The following is a 15,307-nucleotide window of genomic DNA, read 5'->3' on the forward strand; positions in this document are numbered from 1 at the left end:
GTAGATTGTTTAGTATCAGTCTAACAGCTGGAGAGTAGTTGAAACTTTTTGTATTCAGCTGATTTTAGTTTTCGTCTAAATGTTTTGTGGAGAAGTTCATGGACAAATAAGTGGAAAGGGGATGGAGGTATTATTATTATTATTATAATCCTCTGTTGGAATGTTAATCTATTACTTTATCTGTTAGTGTACTTCTGTAGAAAGAATGGGAACATCTAGCAGAAAAAAAATTGTCAACTCGAAAACTTGACTCACATGACAATAACTCTAACCACAACCAACAAAAACAGACACACAAGCTATACACAGTATCTGTGAATCGTACAGACACACAAATAAACAGTAAAGAAAAACAGCTATTACAGATAAGATAAAAATATAATGTAAATTTAGAAAGAGACAAAGATTATTGAGAAAATCTAAATATAGAAGCACAAAGTTTATTGACAAAGGAAGATAGGAGAGGAAACAGCAGTATCAACATTGCATTAACTAGTGAAGTAGTATAAAAAGAAATCTGTAATATAACAATCAACATCAAAATACATCAAGAAGACATAGAAAATGTAATAAAAAACTATCATCATCGCAAATATTGACAACGGGAACACAGTAATACTTATAGAAAAAGAACAATACGATTAAAAAACACAGGAATTCATCTTACAAAATAAAATTACAAAATTAAAACCAGACCCAGCAAACAGATTCCAGACAAAAGCGCAAAGCATACTTAAAAATAGAGGTATAACTCTGGATACCATGGATAAAAGAAAGCTGACACAGCTGAATCCGATTGCACCTGTTGTCCAAAACCAACTAAAGATCCACAGACAGAGTCTTCCCATGAAGCTAGTACTGGATTTCACGAAGTCCCTCACGCACAAGCTTGTAGGACACACAATAAAACTGCAGTCTGAAAATTTAAAAGTAGATGAAAATAGAACCATTAAAAACACCACATAGTTAATACAACAAATGAAAAATATACAAATCATGGTCATAGCAACACTCCTCTCATTTGATACAGAAAGCGTGTATTCCAAGTAACCATTACCAGAAACGTTAGACATCGTAGACGTGATGATGATGAAGTCCCATACTCCTTGAAAGAGCATAGGGGACGATGCGGGAAACCCGCACTGATGTACTAGGCAAGGTCCTAGCGGAGGATGAATGATGATCATGAAGACGACACAACACCCAGTCATCTCGAGGCAGGTAAAAATCCTTGACCCCGCCGGGAATCGAACCCTTGCTTCGGAAGTGAGAACGCTACCGCGAGACCACGAACTGCTGACCACGGTAGACAAAAGCCTGAAAACCCATAATCAACTCTGAGATGAACGCATTAATGAAACAGTCACAATAATAAATCTCATAACAGAAAAGAATTATTTCCGATTCAATAATGAACTTTATTTACAAGAAGGTGGATAGATAAATGAGTCTCCAGTTTCAGAGCCCATAGAAAATATCTCCTATAAAGCATATTGAACTGATTATTTTCACAAAAAGAGCAGCAAAAGAATGTAATGTATTATATTCGTTCAAGCGTATGGATAACATCTTCTGCTTAATAGAGGGACCACAAACAAGAATTGAAAAATTACGTACTGACATCAGCAAGGTACGTAAAAATATAAAATTCACAATTGAAGGAGAACACAATATCTAAATTAACTTTCTGGAAATAAGAATAAAAAAACAAAACAATAAGCATATATTTGAAATCTACCATAAACCCACAGCAACTGAGATTATCATTCCCCAATACTCAAACCACCCTTTCTGACAAAACCAAGCAGCATTTTGACATCTTCTCCACAGATTGAACGCACTGTCACTCAACAAAGAAAACTACCAAAAACCTTGGCATAATAAAACAGATAGTCAAAAACGATGGTTCCAATGGTAACACAGCCACAAAGCTACACGACAAAATTAAAAGTAAAATAAGAGCAGAAAACACAGTCAACAACACAACAGAACTAAACGCTATCACAAACACTCAGTACCACAACAACCATAAAGAATAATCAGGAAAATATAAGAGAATACACAACATTCTACACAATGACTTACAAACACAAACTCACAAATTTAAATCACCAACATTTTCAAAAGACAGGGTAAAAACATAGCATACAGAACAGGCAATTGTGCCTAAAAGTACACCTCAAAAACTGATGAAAGACAGAGCCATACGGCAGAAAGCAGGTGTATATCAATAGCAATACAACCTTTGCGATGGGAGGTACATCGGACAAACAGGCAAAACATTTGATGTCAGATATAAAGAACACACGAGTGTCTGGACGTATGGGACCAACCACACCACACTTGCAGAAAACTTTAGAGAACACAATTACAAACCAGAAAAGGAAAGCCTGTTGAACGATCGATTACAGGTGCCAAACAATCATTGTTTGCACTAGTAGATAAAATAATACATTAACACACCAGCAGAGGACTATTATCATGATAATGATAATACCACCTAATCCTTTTCTACTTGCTTGTCCGTGAACCCCTCCACAAAATATTTAAATCATAACTCATATCAGCTGGAGACCAAAACTTCCTGACAACTGTTACATTCATATTCAACATTCTGCTACTCGCACTGAATAACCACCGACACACAAACACTCACACACACACGAGAGAGAGAGATAAGCATGACAGAAATGAATAGACTTTAGTTTTCAGTAACATGTAAGTACACAAACAAAACAGGATGAGATATCTAGTGAACTCACAGTAGCTACATACTGAAATCAAAATTTTCGATCAAATACCTACAAAAAAAGAAATGGCTCTTAGCACTAAGGAGCTTAATTTCTGAGCTCATCAGTCCCCTAGAACTTAGAACTACTTAATCCTAAGTAACCTAAGGACATCACACTCATCCATGCCCGAGGCAGGATTCCAACCCGCGACAGTAGCGGTCGCGTGATTCCAGACTGTAGCGCCTAGAACCGTTTGGCCACCCTGGCCGGCCAAATACCTACAACTAATGTCAGAAGACTAATAGTGCTCCACAGCAATAAGATCAAACGAAAATAGTGATGAGAAAAGCTCTAAACATGAACACCTGCTTCTGTTTTATAATAAAAGTTACAGTACGACCTCCACCGTGTAACCAGATGAGGAGAAACGTAAATGCCAACAAGAAACGCGAACAACTGTAAGGAATCTCACTTACGTAAAAAGACGAGAAAAAGGTGAAACGCGTTTGGGAGTGATAAAAAACACTGAAGCAAAAAAAAGGTGGCTTTTATTTACAATATATGTCGGGACATATTGTATTCCACTCCGTAATTGAAAACGGAAACCACGTGTACCTCACCCCTCATGGTAATGTACATGTGCTTCAGTGAAAAAGACCAATAAAAAGGTGTTAGCATGTGGACGTAATGTGCTGTTCCAGTCTCTTCTCTACCTAATGTCCGTCACCGTTCCCTTTGGATCCCTACGTAATTCGGTGCTCTCCGATGCACACGATCGAACAGCAGTGGAGTGGTACTCTAGCGTCAACTTTAGGTTACAATATCTCCGGATGTAATTAACATTTTACAGTGCAACAAACGGTGCTGATTACGTATTAGTTTATACGTTCAGGTGTGCTAACAAAACTAACGGCGTTCCATTAAAAAAACGTAGGTTTGTGGTAAAAAAACATACTTCCGTGCATTTTTTAATGGTTGGTAGTAACCAATTACACTAGACCGTCTCCTCACGTTCGGTCTGTGGAACCGATTCGTCAGTATTTGATGTGGCTTACGAAATATATCCAGCGGTAATGTTGGGTGACTCACCCTATATAGTCTCTTTTCCCCACAAATTTTGTCTTGTGCGTATCCGCTAAAGTATTTCAGAAATTACTCGCAGATCCTGCGTAGGACCTACGTCCTTTGTGATGTTATCTGTCCTCTTAAATGTCAACATACTGTTTTAACATCACGTCTTAAACGCTTGGATTCTTTTCTTTTCCAAAAGAAATGACTTAGGAAAATGAAAACGAAAAGGGACTACTTTGACACTTAAATAAAATAAAAGGGTGTGTTCGAAATTGCGTATTTGTGAAAGGAAACTCTGTTAGGTGGTAGTACTCAAAACCGTGTTCTTGCAGCCCCTAGGCTGTAGCATTTACATCTACATAACTGCTTTACACTTAAGTGTTTGGTAGAAGTTGCATAGGAACCATTTCCAGACTATTTCTCTATCGTTCCACTCTTGAATACCACGTGTGTGAAACTGAATCTCGCAGCCAGGGAAAACCTCTTTGTTACACTAATTGCCATTCCATCTGGATTATGATATTCATGATAATCTCTCCCATATTTCGTGATAATACATAACGAGGTTCCATAGTTGAAAGTTTTGCGGCATGGTCTGTCGGTCGAACGCTTCAAAACTCCAGAAGAGGAGGGTTAAGCAAAGTACAGGCAGTTTCTTTGGCAGATTTGTTGCACCCCCTAAGTGTCCTGGAAGCAATATCAGTCCTTTTTAAACCATCCTTACAACATTTTTTTTGTGTTGGTTCCAGTGCAAGCTGATCATAACTGAAATGCCTAGGTATTTAGTTGACTCCAGAAGCTTTAAATTTATTTGGTTCATCGTGTAAGGAAAACGTATTGCATTTGTTTACTACTCATATAGAGGACCTTACACTTTCTCTGTTCGGGTTCTTTCACCGATATCCGCACTATTTTACAATCCAGTTCGGTCTTCTGACGACTGTAAAGCACTCCGTCTTCAGGCTACAAGTGGCTCATCGGGACCATCCGACCGCCGTGTCATCCTCAGCTGAGGATGCGGATAGGAGGGGCGTGTGGTCAGCACACCGGTCTCCCGCTCGTTATGATGGTTTTCTTTGACAGGAGCCGCTGCAGTTCGGTCGAGTAGCTCCTCAATTGACAACACGAGGCTGAGTGCACCCCGAAAAATGGCGACAGCGCATGGCGGCCCGGATAGTCACCCATCCAAGTGCCGGCCACGCCTGGCAGCGCTTAACTTTGGTGATCTAACGGTGTATCCACTGCGGCAAGGCCGTGCCGCTGACGACTGTACGAGACAGTAAAAAGAAGAAATAAAGTCGTCTGAAAATGGTGAAAGGAAGTGCAATCTGGCAAAGTAAAAGTTGTTGTAAGAGGAATGAAAGATTGTAGAAGCATGCGTGGTTCTGGGAAAAGTGGACGCATTGAGCAGAAACTTATACAGACCTCTGGAGAAAAGACAAGTACCTTTATGAATATTAAGATCCCAGATGACAAGCTAATAGCAGCAAAGGAGCAAAGACTTAACGGCGAAACGAATACATACAGGATCTTTAATGTTGTCAATCAGCTGGACTTCTTTTGCTTTTAATTTTATATTAGTGAGTACTATGTTGGGCCATCTGTTGCAAATGAAGATGCAAGACGTGTTTCACCTTCGTTTATTAAACAGTCATCAGTGATCTTAAATAAATGTACATTTTCATTCATAGGAAACACTTTCAGTTTACATGTTCTGCCACTATACATGTAAGTACAAATAGTTCTGACTTACACGCCTTTCATATAATATATTATCTTTTATTATTTACTGTGTATGTTGATATTTCTAAGTGTCCTATTACTGAATTGCTGGTGAGTTGGTTAGTTAGTTAGTAATCAGTTAGATGTTCCATAGACCATTTGAAAGCTTCGTTTATTGAAATGATGCAGAACGGAACAGTTTACAGGATATGCATACTTCATCAATGTTAAAGCAGTAAACATATTTTTAGTCCCACTCCTACAATTACACTTTTTATCTTCTTCTTTCCTTTTTAATAGCTACCCGTTTTTAAGCAGAAATACTTTAATGGCACAAAAAGTGCAGTCCATTAGAGATTACTTTAGCTAGATTTAAAGCTGGCTTTGATACCTGTCAGACATTTCATGCTACTGGGAAAATAATAAAAATAAAAAATTTTCTTGCTGCACATGGAAATGCTAAGCCACTGACAGCTGTAATAATGGATAATAGAAGTCATTGTTCCCTCTTGTGTTTCTAGGTATGGACATAACTGTTCTTCTCAAATTGTGTTAGCTTATTTATGACGAATTTCGTATGTATTGTGACGGCTCAGTTAAAACGTCTAGCTCTGTTGAAGAGGTACCTACGTAACTTCTGTGGCTGAAAGCCACATTTATTTTTACTGCCGTCTTTTGTGCAGTGAATACTTTCTTTGTAAGGAATCATTTATTCGAGAAGAATTATACCGTGTGGCATTATTGATTGGAAGCGTGTAAAATATATCAAGAGATTCATTCGTATGTTTCCAGGACACCAGTCATAAGAAGAGCAAAAGTAGGGGAAGTTTATTGTTTGAGAATCTGAACAATAAGCTCCTTCCAATTCAAGTTTTCATCAATATGTACACCCGAAAATTTGCAGCCTTATACACTATTTACTGACGTCTGCTCTTATGCTACATAAATTCTTGGTTTTGTTATACAGAACTGAATACAAATTTTTTTTTTCTAAATTTAGGGAAAGTCTATTTTTGAAACCATAAATACTTTTTTTGGAAATCATCGTTTGCCTTCTCATCAGCTACTTTGTTTGTAATGTCATTTCTTACACCACTATTATCATCTGTCAAAAGAACGAATTCTGCTTGTTGATTGTTAAGTGGAAGATCTTCACCTGAATAAGGAGTAGGAGTGGACACAAAAGTGAATCCTGAGACTATTTTTGTGATTTCCCCACAGTTACTAAATTATCTTCATTCCTGACGTTGTTTGCATTACGCAGCACAATCTTTCACATTCTGTTTTTTTAATATGATTCAAAACAGCTGTTCAAAATCCTACAGTTCCATAAAACTTGACTTTTCGAAGAGAACAACACGAACTACACAATCAGCGCCTCGTAAAAATCACAAGAAACACCAACTTACTGAATTAATGTTTTTTCTGTTTGATGAGTGAATGTATAAATAGCGTTCTCAGTCGAGAAACCCTTCTGGAAAGCCAACTGTGAAATGATAAGTAGATTGTTTCCACTTGAGTGTAAGACTACCCTTGAGTACAATACTTCTTCGAATGTATCGCAAAACAAGATATCAGTAATGAAATTGGATGTTAATTATTTCAATCTGCCTTGTCGCTTTTCTTATGTAAAGGTTTAACAGTTGCATGTTTTAACCTGTCTGGAAAAATTCTCTATGGCAGGGATGCACTGCATATGCCAATAAGGTATTAAATTGGAAAAAAATTTAAGAATTCTCTTTCAGAGTTCATGAAATCGAGATGAGATTTTGTTTTTTAAAATTTTGATAGCTCTGTTTATTCCAGTGACGGATGTTGCTACTTCTGGTTGCTTAAAGGTTTTCGTAACGTCATTTTAGTGTACTTTCTTGTTTCTACAACTAAGCCATTTAACCTTATTTTTTCTGCTACTTTTAGAAAGTGGTTGTTATAAGTGCTAACAACTTATCGATTACCGATCACAGCGTTGTCATTTAGTTTTGGTGTTTTGGTATCTTGTACACTGACTGGCTGTCGTGAGTCCCCTGTAATAATTTCCCATATAGTTCTAAACGAATTATCTGCATTATTCGTTCCTGTCAGTGAGCAAATTTTGTAGTGTCCCCAGTGCGATAGAGCGTATGTGATTTACTGAGTATGTCATCGCCGGCCTACATTCTTTCCAGCGCCTGCCTAGGTGGCGTGGTGGTGGCGCTACAAAGTTCGGTCTCTTACAGTCTCCGCCAGCAGTCATTTACGTGCCTTAGCCCGAGTGACTTTAGACTGATAGTCCGATTGTCGGCGTGGGTTTAATGGTGTGCCGCAGTGAGATCACGATTCTTCAAGGTGCGTAGTGACAATTTCGACTGGAGTTGCCACGAGTATTTCCGATGTGGCGGTCAATTGCTGCAAAACAGTACTTTCAAAGAGTTAATCTGCGGGTATAGATCCGCGTGTGTCCGGCATCATTTAATGATTTAAGTGATACGACTGAGATATGCTGCAACAAAGACAGTTCCGTTCGGCGCAGGATGTATTCGGCTCTTTGTGCAGCGATATGGCGCCATTTACATTCTGCAGCATGGTGGCCGTCAGCGATTGACACAGGTTTCGAATCAGTCTAAGCGTATTGTACAAATTACTAAGCCGCATCCATAAAGGTAGTATCGTATGTGTTCCATGCATCAGCGAGTTAATGGTAGAACTATAGATTAGTGTTTTGGCCCAGCCAGATTGTGCTAGATACAATAATTGCTAGTTTTCTAATGGTTACATCATCAGTTATATTGTCATGATTTCTGTCACAAGTTGTTCTAAGTCATTATAATTACATGTAAAACAGATCTGTACGCCGAACTATAAGCTAGTTTTACTAATATTATTGAATATGCTTTCAACATTTCTGCTACAGAACTAAAAATGGTTTTAGCACATTGATGTTTTAAGCTTTTGTTTTAAAAGCTTATTGTTGGTCAGAAGCTGTTCAAAAAAGATACATTATAATGAAATCGCTTAACATGAAATAACATCACTAAGGGGCTCCACTACATTACTAACACTAGAATTCCCAATCACCAGTAATCGTGCCCACTGCGAACACCCAGACCTTAGTGGCCGAGAGGCATCTTCTGGAGTAGGGGAAACGACTGCAGCTGGCTCAGCAACATTATCAGCCATAGATAACAACTGATAACTGTATGTCAGACAAATCAGAGACTCCTTTCCATCGTTTTCTGTACTGTCTGCTGTTACCTGGAAGGACCTTCCATTCGACCAAGGGTGTTGGGTGAACTCCAATGCGAGCAGCACCCGGACCGATCTAGCAGTGTACCAATTGGAGGACACTTAAAAAGTCTTGGACGTCACTTCACACCCGACGTCTAGACCCCACACTTATTTCCATTTGTACCGGATTCAACAACTCTAAATTTTTTTCCACAAATACAAAGAATTAGTGATTTTTTATTATTATTTTCTTTTTTTTGCAAAGAATGACACTGTTTGCTACTATATGGATGTTCAAGGTCTAATTTCAAGCACTTTGGTGAAACACAACGGTGGTAAATGGGGATTGTTCATCGACTCATCCAAAACAAGTTTGAAAGCAGTATTTTTACAGAACTGAACAAGTATGTATTACTAGCATTTGGACACCCTACGCACCCGAAAAAGATATATGAAACTATGTCGCTACGTCTTGGAAAAATACGCTATCATGAGTAGGTGTTGTGTACCTGTGGAATTCATGAGAATACGAACAGAGTATGCAAGTGAGACAGCAGAGGTAGGAAGCAACAGTGCATAAAAAAACTGGCCACTCAGAAACAGAATGCAGCCAGGAGATAAAAGTGTCCTTCGTATGCCGTTAATTGACCATGATAAATATCTGATGCTGCCCCTTCACATCAAGCTAGGACTCGTGAAGTATTTCGTGAAGGGACTACACGAGTCAGAGGCTTTTCGGTCACTACAACAAGTTTCAAGAGTTCCTTTATGCGAAAGTGAAAGACTGTCTGTCCATAGGTACACAAGTAAGGAAAATAATTCGTGATATCCACTTGCAAGACTTTCTGAATGACACTAAAAGAAACGTACGGATGGCATTCATATCAGTTGCACCAAATTTCCTTGCAGATTATAAACCTGCTGACCAATTAAATATCGTGAAAAAGTGCATCAGTGCATACATCAGTGGGTACAAATATCTGGGAGATAACATATCCTTCAAAATTCATCTCCTCTTCTTCTTCAAAAACCTTGGTTCAGTCAGTGCCGGACGTAGTGACCGTTTTCCACAAGATATCTCACTCATGATGTCAGGGTCGATGGGGTGCCGCAGTATAAGCTAACAACTGCTGCACCTCGTATTTTCAGTGTGTTTGGGTTTTACATATGTTTCATATCCAAAACTAGGTAACACTGTACATAGTATGTTTATCATGTGACTCAGTCTCACTATAATCCTTTCTAATGCCATGTTCATTAGCACTCCATGTAACAATAACTGTTCTAGGGAAATATTAATGGCTGAAGGAGTTCATTAAAAACACTGTTAATACTAAAAATAGTATGCAAATTTTTAATCAACTTGGTCCACTTGTCCTAGAACAAGTGTTGGACATCAAAGTATCTGCCAATTATTAAAATTTGGTTTTGAGCGTGTTTGTTCCACAGCCTGCCTCGTACCGCCGTTGCGCTGCCTTGAACGTTACGTGTCGTGGACGGAGCCTCCCATGTCGAGGGAGGTACAAGGTGACGCGGAACAGCTCCCGGGCAGTTGGACAAAACCAGCTAACGTGCCAACGTCTGGACAGTCAAAAGATCTCTTCATTGCCAAGGTATTACCCAAACCGTAGAATCATTGTTGATGGTACGGACTTCACTTCGTATTACTCAGTCAAAGAACATCGGATCACTGTAGACAAAATATTTACTGGAGATCCCACAGAGCTAGTGCAATCGATAGGATCTGAGGTCGATTTCATCAGCCTCTAAGAGTGAAAAACAATCAGACAACGCAAAAACGATCATCTGGCGTGCCAACATAGTTGTATTTTCGGCCTTGGTCTCTTGAATGATTTGTAAAAGTAAACAAAACAATTTCGGGTTGTAACAAACGCTCCTCGATATACTCGAAAAGAAAAACAATCAGACAACGCAAAAACGATCATCTGGCGTGCCAACATAGTTGTATTTTCGGCCTTGGTCTCTTGAATGATTTGTAAAAGTAAACAGAACAATTTCGGGTTGTAACAAACGCTCCTCGATATACTCGAAAAGACCAATGAGCCATCGCTTAAAGCAACCATCAGTGTAACGTGTAGCCCAGAAGAAATCTATAAAACTTTGTGTTTCTCTTCCCGTAGTCTCATGAACTCAATAGGCCCATAAATCTTATATTATTTTTTAAAAATATCTGAAAATGATCCTCATACGACACTTCAGATACTGACTAACTTTTATCAACGACACTAACAGTTACGCTGAAATACATATCATAAAGCATTATTTTTCTAATCATCTATATCACTTTCGGAATCAAATGGGCGTAACCCCCCCCCGGCTGAGTTTCTACGGACGGAAGACCACACAGCCTTTATCTTGGGAATTCCCGCGCCACCACTGCCCCTAGATCACTACTCAGATTCTAGTGGAGATGGATTTTACAATTCGTCTGGAAACCACGTATATGGTGTTATTCAGGGACTCGGGCTGGTTTCTTCCGTGTCGTAGTGCTACAAGTGATATTCTTGGCTTTGGGCTAGTATTGCGATCACGCTGATATATTATGTATCAGAAAATTTCGTACTGACTAAAAAAAAAAAAATCGGGCTTCTGCTCTGACAACTTAGTCGTCAATGGGATATTACTGGGTGTTTGACTCTGAACTTCGTTCCTTTCGCCTAACCACACTCTTGGGGAAGTAAATTAATTCAAAATTTTAGACTAGCAGCTCATTCAGATAAAATCAATTACGTTTTCGATTCAAAATGTGAACGCAAAATTTAAATCTGTAGCGTGTCTGTATCTTCCGCAATCTCTCATCATTTGAATGTGTGTAACGTTTACGTATGATCGACCTACCACAGAGAACTACCGTTGCCCATATCCCTGTCTCTCTGCGTTATTGCAATCGACTGCCGCTGTTCATATATGCAGACCTCTGTCCATAGTCCTCTCAAGACCACTGTATTGGCGAAGTTTGCTGCGCCCTTCTTCGGAACAAAGAGAAAGTCGCTAATGCTAAATACATTGGTTGAGTTCCGTAGCTCCGCTGTGGGTCTCACTACTTAACGTCTGGAGACTTGCACCCCAGTTACAGGATTTAGCAGAGCATATTGACTTAAGGCATTCTTGGGTGGATTTCCGTCGGGGCTTCTCGTGGATAGCAGCCTCCAGTAACTTTTCTAATGCATTACATGTCATGAGACTTCCTGGCAGATTAAACCGTGTGCCGCACAGGGACTCACACCTAGGACCTTTGCCTTTCGCAGCAAGTGCTCTACTGACTAAGATACCCACGCAAGACTCACAACCCACTCTCATAGCTTTACTGCCGCTAGCGTCCCATCTTCAAACTTCACAGAAATTCTCCCGCGAAACTTGCAGAACTGGCACTTCTTGATCTTGTGGAAACGGATTATCCCAGCCACGGGGATGTTTCCAGAATGACAGGGAATGAGGAACTTCTTAGGTAGCTTTGTCTGCTGAGAATTATTCACGAAAGGAAATGACAATGGATTCTAGTATCGATCCGATACACAGTTTTAGTCTGCCAGGAAATTTCACATCAGCACACAATTTACTGCGGGGTAAAAATATCATTCTCGATTTTTTGTCTTGTTATCATGTTGCTACGAATAGCAGAAGCATGAAAAGGTAGATACCTGTGGTGTTTCGCTTACAGCAGTTATGCATCGAAAATCATGTGCTAGCTACGTCATTTGTATTTTTAAGTGCATTTGTCGTATCGAGGTGAGATCAGAAGGGTGAACCTCCAGCTCACCTACTCGTAGTCGTCAGACACGTCGGTAGTGCGTGTATATTCAATTAATGTTAGCCGTGGCTTACTGAGTACACGACATAGATAATTTTGTACCTATATTATTTGATGTTCCCAATGCAGTCATGCTTTGAACATACAACAATGGAAAGGATGTGCTGTTTGTCGCTACATCTGTGATATCAGACCACTCATTCTGCACATTCCAGTTCGTTCCTATTTACATAATCTCATTGTTTTTCTTTTATTTAAAACTACATTTCTGATATGTGTACATATGTACTTAAGATAAAAGGCAAACACGTTACAGGATGGCGATTTAGCTGTCGAAGAACATAGTCTCAGATGAACGCTTTAGGGAACTATTCGAGTTCAGTTAATTTCCACAACTGGCCTTTCAATTGCTACACCACGAAGATGACGTGCTACAGACGCGAAATTTAACTGACAGGAAGAAGATGCAATGATATGCAAACGATTAGCTTTTCAGAGCATTCACACGAGGTTGGCACCGGTGGCGATATCTACAACTACTGACACGAGGAAAGTTTCCAACCGATTTCTCATGCACAAACAGCAGTTGACCGGCGTTGCCTGGTGAAACGTTGTTGTGATGCCTCGTTAAAGGAGCAGAAATGCCTACCATCACGTTTCCGACTTTGATAAAGGTCGGATTGTAGCCTATCGCCATTCCGGTTTATCCTATCGCGACATTGCTGCTCGCGTTGGTCGAGAGGTAATTACTGTTAGCAGAATATGGAATCGGTGGGTTCGGGTGGGTAATACGGAACGCCGTGCTGGATCCCAACGGCCTCGTATCACTAGCAGTCAAGATGACAGGAATGTTATCCGCATGGTTGTAACGGATCGTGCAGCCACGTCTCGATCCCTGAATCAATAGAGGGGGACGTTTGCAAGACAACAACCATCTGCACGAACAGGTCGACGACGTTTGCAGCAGCATGGACTGTCAGCTCGGAGACCATGGCTGCAGTTACCGTTGACGCTGCATCAGACAGGAGCGCCTGCGATGGTGTACTCACCGACGAACCTGGGTGCACGAATGGCAAAACGTCATTTTTTCGGATAAATCCAGGTTCTGTTTAGAGCATCCTGATGTTCGCATCCGTGTTTGGCGACATCGCGGTGAACGCACATTGGAAGCGTGTATTCGTCATCGCCATACTGGCGTATCACCAGGCGTGATGGTATAGGGTGCCATTGGTTACACGTGTAGGCCACCTCCTGTTCTCAATGACGTCACTTTGATCAATCGACGTTACATTTCCGATGTGTTACGACCCGTGGCTCTACCCTTCATTCGATCCCTGCGAAACCCTTTATTTCAGCAGGACAGTGCACGACCGCATGTTGCAGATCCTGTACGGGCCTTTCTTGATACAGAAAATGTTCGACTGCTGCCCTGGCCAACACATTCACCAGAACTCTCACCAACTGAAAACATCTGGTCAATGGTGGCCGAGCAACTGGCTCGTCACAATACGCCAGTCACTACTCTTGATGAACTGTTGCATCGTGTTGAAGCTGCATGAGCGGCTCTACCTGTACAAGCCATCCAAGCTCTGACACAACGTCCAGACGTATCAAGGCCGTTATTACAGCCAGAGGTGGTTGTTCTGGGTACGGATTTCTGAGGATCTATGCACCCAAATTGCACCCAAATTGTCCAATGAATACCCGTTTATCATCTGCATTTCTTCTTGTTGTAGCAATCGTAATCGCCAGTAGTGTTAATTACATCCCGTTCAAATAAATTATTATATCAGCTCCTTATACAGAAAAAATATTTCTGTCGCTTAGAAATGAAATGAATTGGCTTTTAGGTGTGTGGATATAGTGTTTGTAAGTAGGGAATTTTTTCGCGAGGTGTTCAGTAAGTTTTGTTTTACTCAGGATTCCAGTACACCATACTACATTCTGGCTACAAAAATGTTTCACTTTTTTTCCAACATAATCTCCATTCAATGCAACGATCTTACGCCACGTCAATGGAAGGGCGTCTGTATGCCTGCATGATACAATTTCACTGGTCGACGTCGGAGCCAACGTCTGTCTGCATAAATAATCCCCCCTCCCCCTCCCACTTATCCACGTAATGTGGACCTCCAGTTGAGCAGCGAGGTGTCTAACTGTGATCCGTCGATCGCCGCGAATGAGAGTGTCCTCACGTCCCAACACTGCATGAGTCGCAGCTGTACGCGGACGCCGGCACGCGGGAGATCTGACAGGTCTGCGTCAAATTCAGTCTCCGCAGACATTCAACAAGCGCTTATGAATGTTTACAACGTTCTGGTTTTCCGCCATAGGAAACTCAGTTACTGCTGTCTACTTGGAACGCATCTCCGCTGCAGTCGCCATTTCGAAGGCTACGTATAGGGCCGCCACCTATCGGAAGTTTGTGAAACTATAGAGGCTAAAATGGGAATATTCTGCGATGTCTCCAACATATTCTGCATTTTTTCAACCGAAATTGGCTAAGAAAAATTTTTGTACAATACTTACTGAACACCAGGCATAGATTCAGTCGGAATGATTCTAATACCCTGATGTCAGACATAGCGCAACTAAGTATTGGCTTCATGCTTAAGACATTTAGGTGTTTTCGATTTAAATAGAGTTGCTTATAGAGGACTGGCCATGGTGAAGCAATAGACTAAATGTACAAATACCGACTGCACACGTAGTGTGGGTGCACACATGCAGGTTACACATGGGATATCAGGTAGTAGCAGAGAATTTCATTTATTAAAAGAAATGCTGCCTGATATTTTCAAAGTCA

At 40.4% G+C, this 15,307-nt stretch overlaps 1 long non-coding RNA gene across 1 annotated transcript in view; it reads right to left on the minus strand.

Annotated features, from left to right (window-relative positions):
• Positions 1 to 593: 593 nt before the first annotated feature.
• The window catches only part of LOC126273125 (uncharacterized), a 65,924-nt gene continuing 51,210 nt past the window's right edge, over positions 594 to 15,307 (minus strand). The window contains exons 2-3 of the long non-coding RNA XR_007549307.1: positions 1,058 to 1,317; positions 594 to 916 (exon numbers count right to left, since the gene is read on the minus strand). This is a non-coding gene — a long non-coding RNA (uncharacterized LOC126273125). The remainder of the gene's footprint in view (positions 917 to 1,057; positions 1,318 to 15,307) is intronic.

Source organism: Schistocerca gregaria, chromosome 5 (assembly GCF_023897955.1).
Source record: "Schistocerca gregaria isolate iqSchGreg1 chromosome 5, iqSchGreg1.2, whole genome shotgun sequence".
In the NCBI taxonomy this organism is placed as follows: domain Eukaryota; kingdom Metazoa; phylum Arthropoda; class Insecta; order Orthoptera; family Acrididae; genus Schistocerca; species Schistocerca gregaria.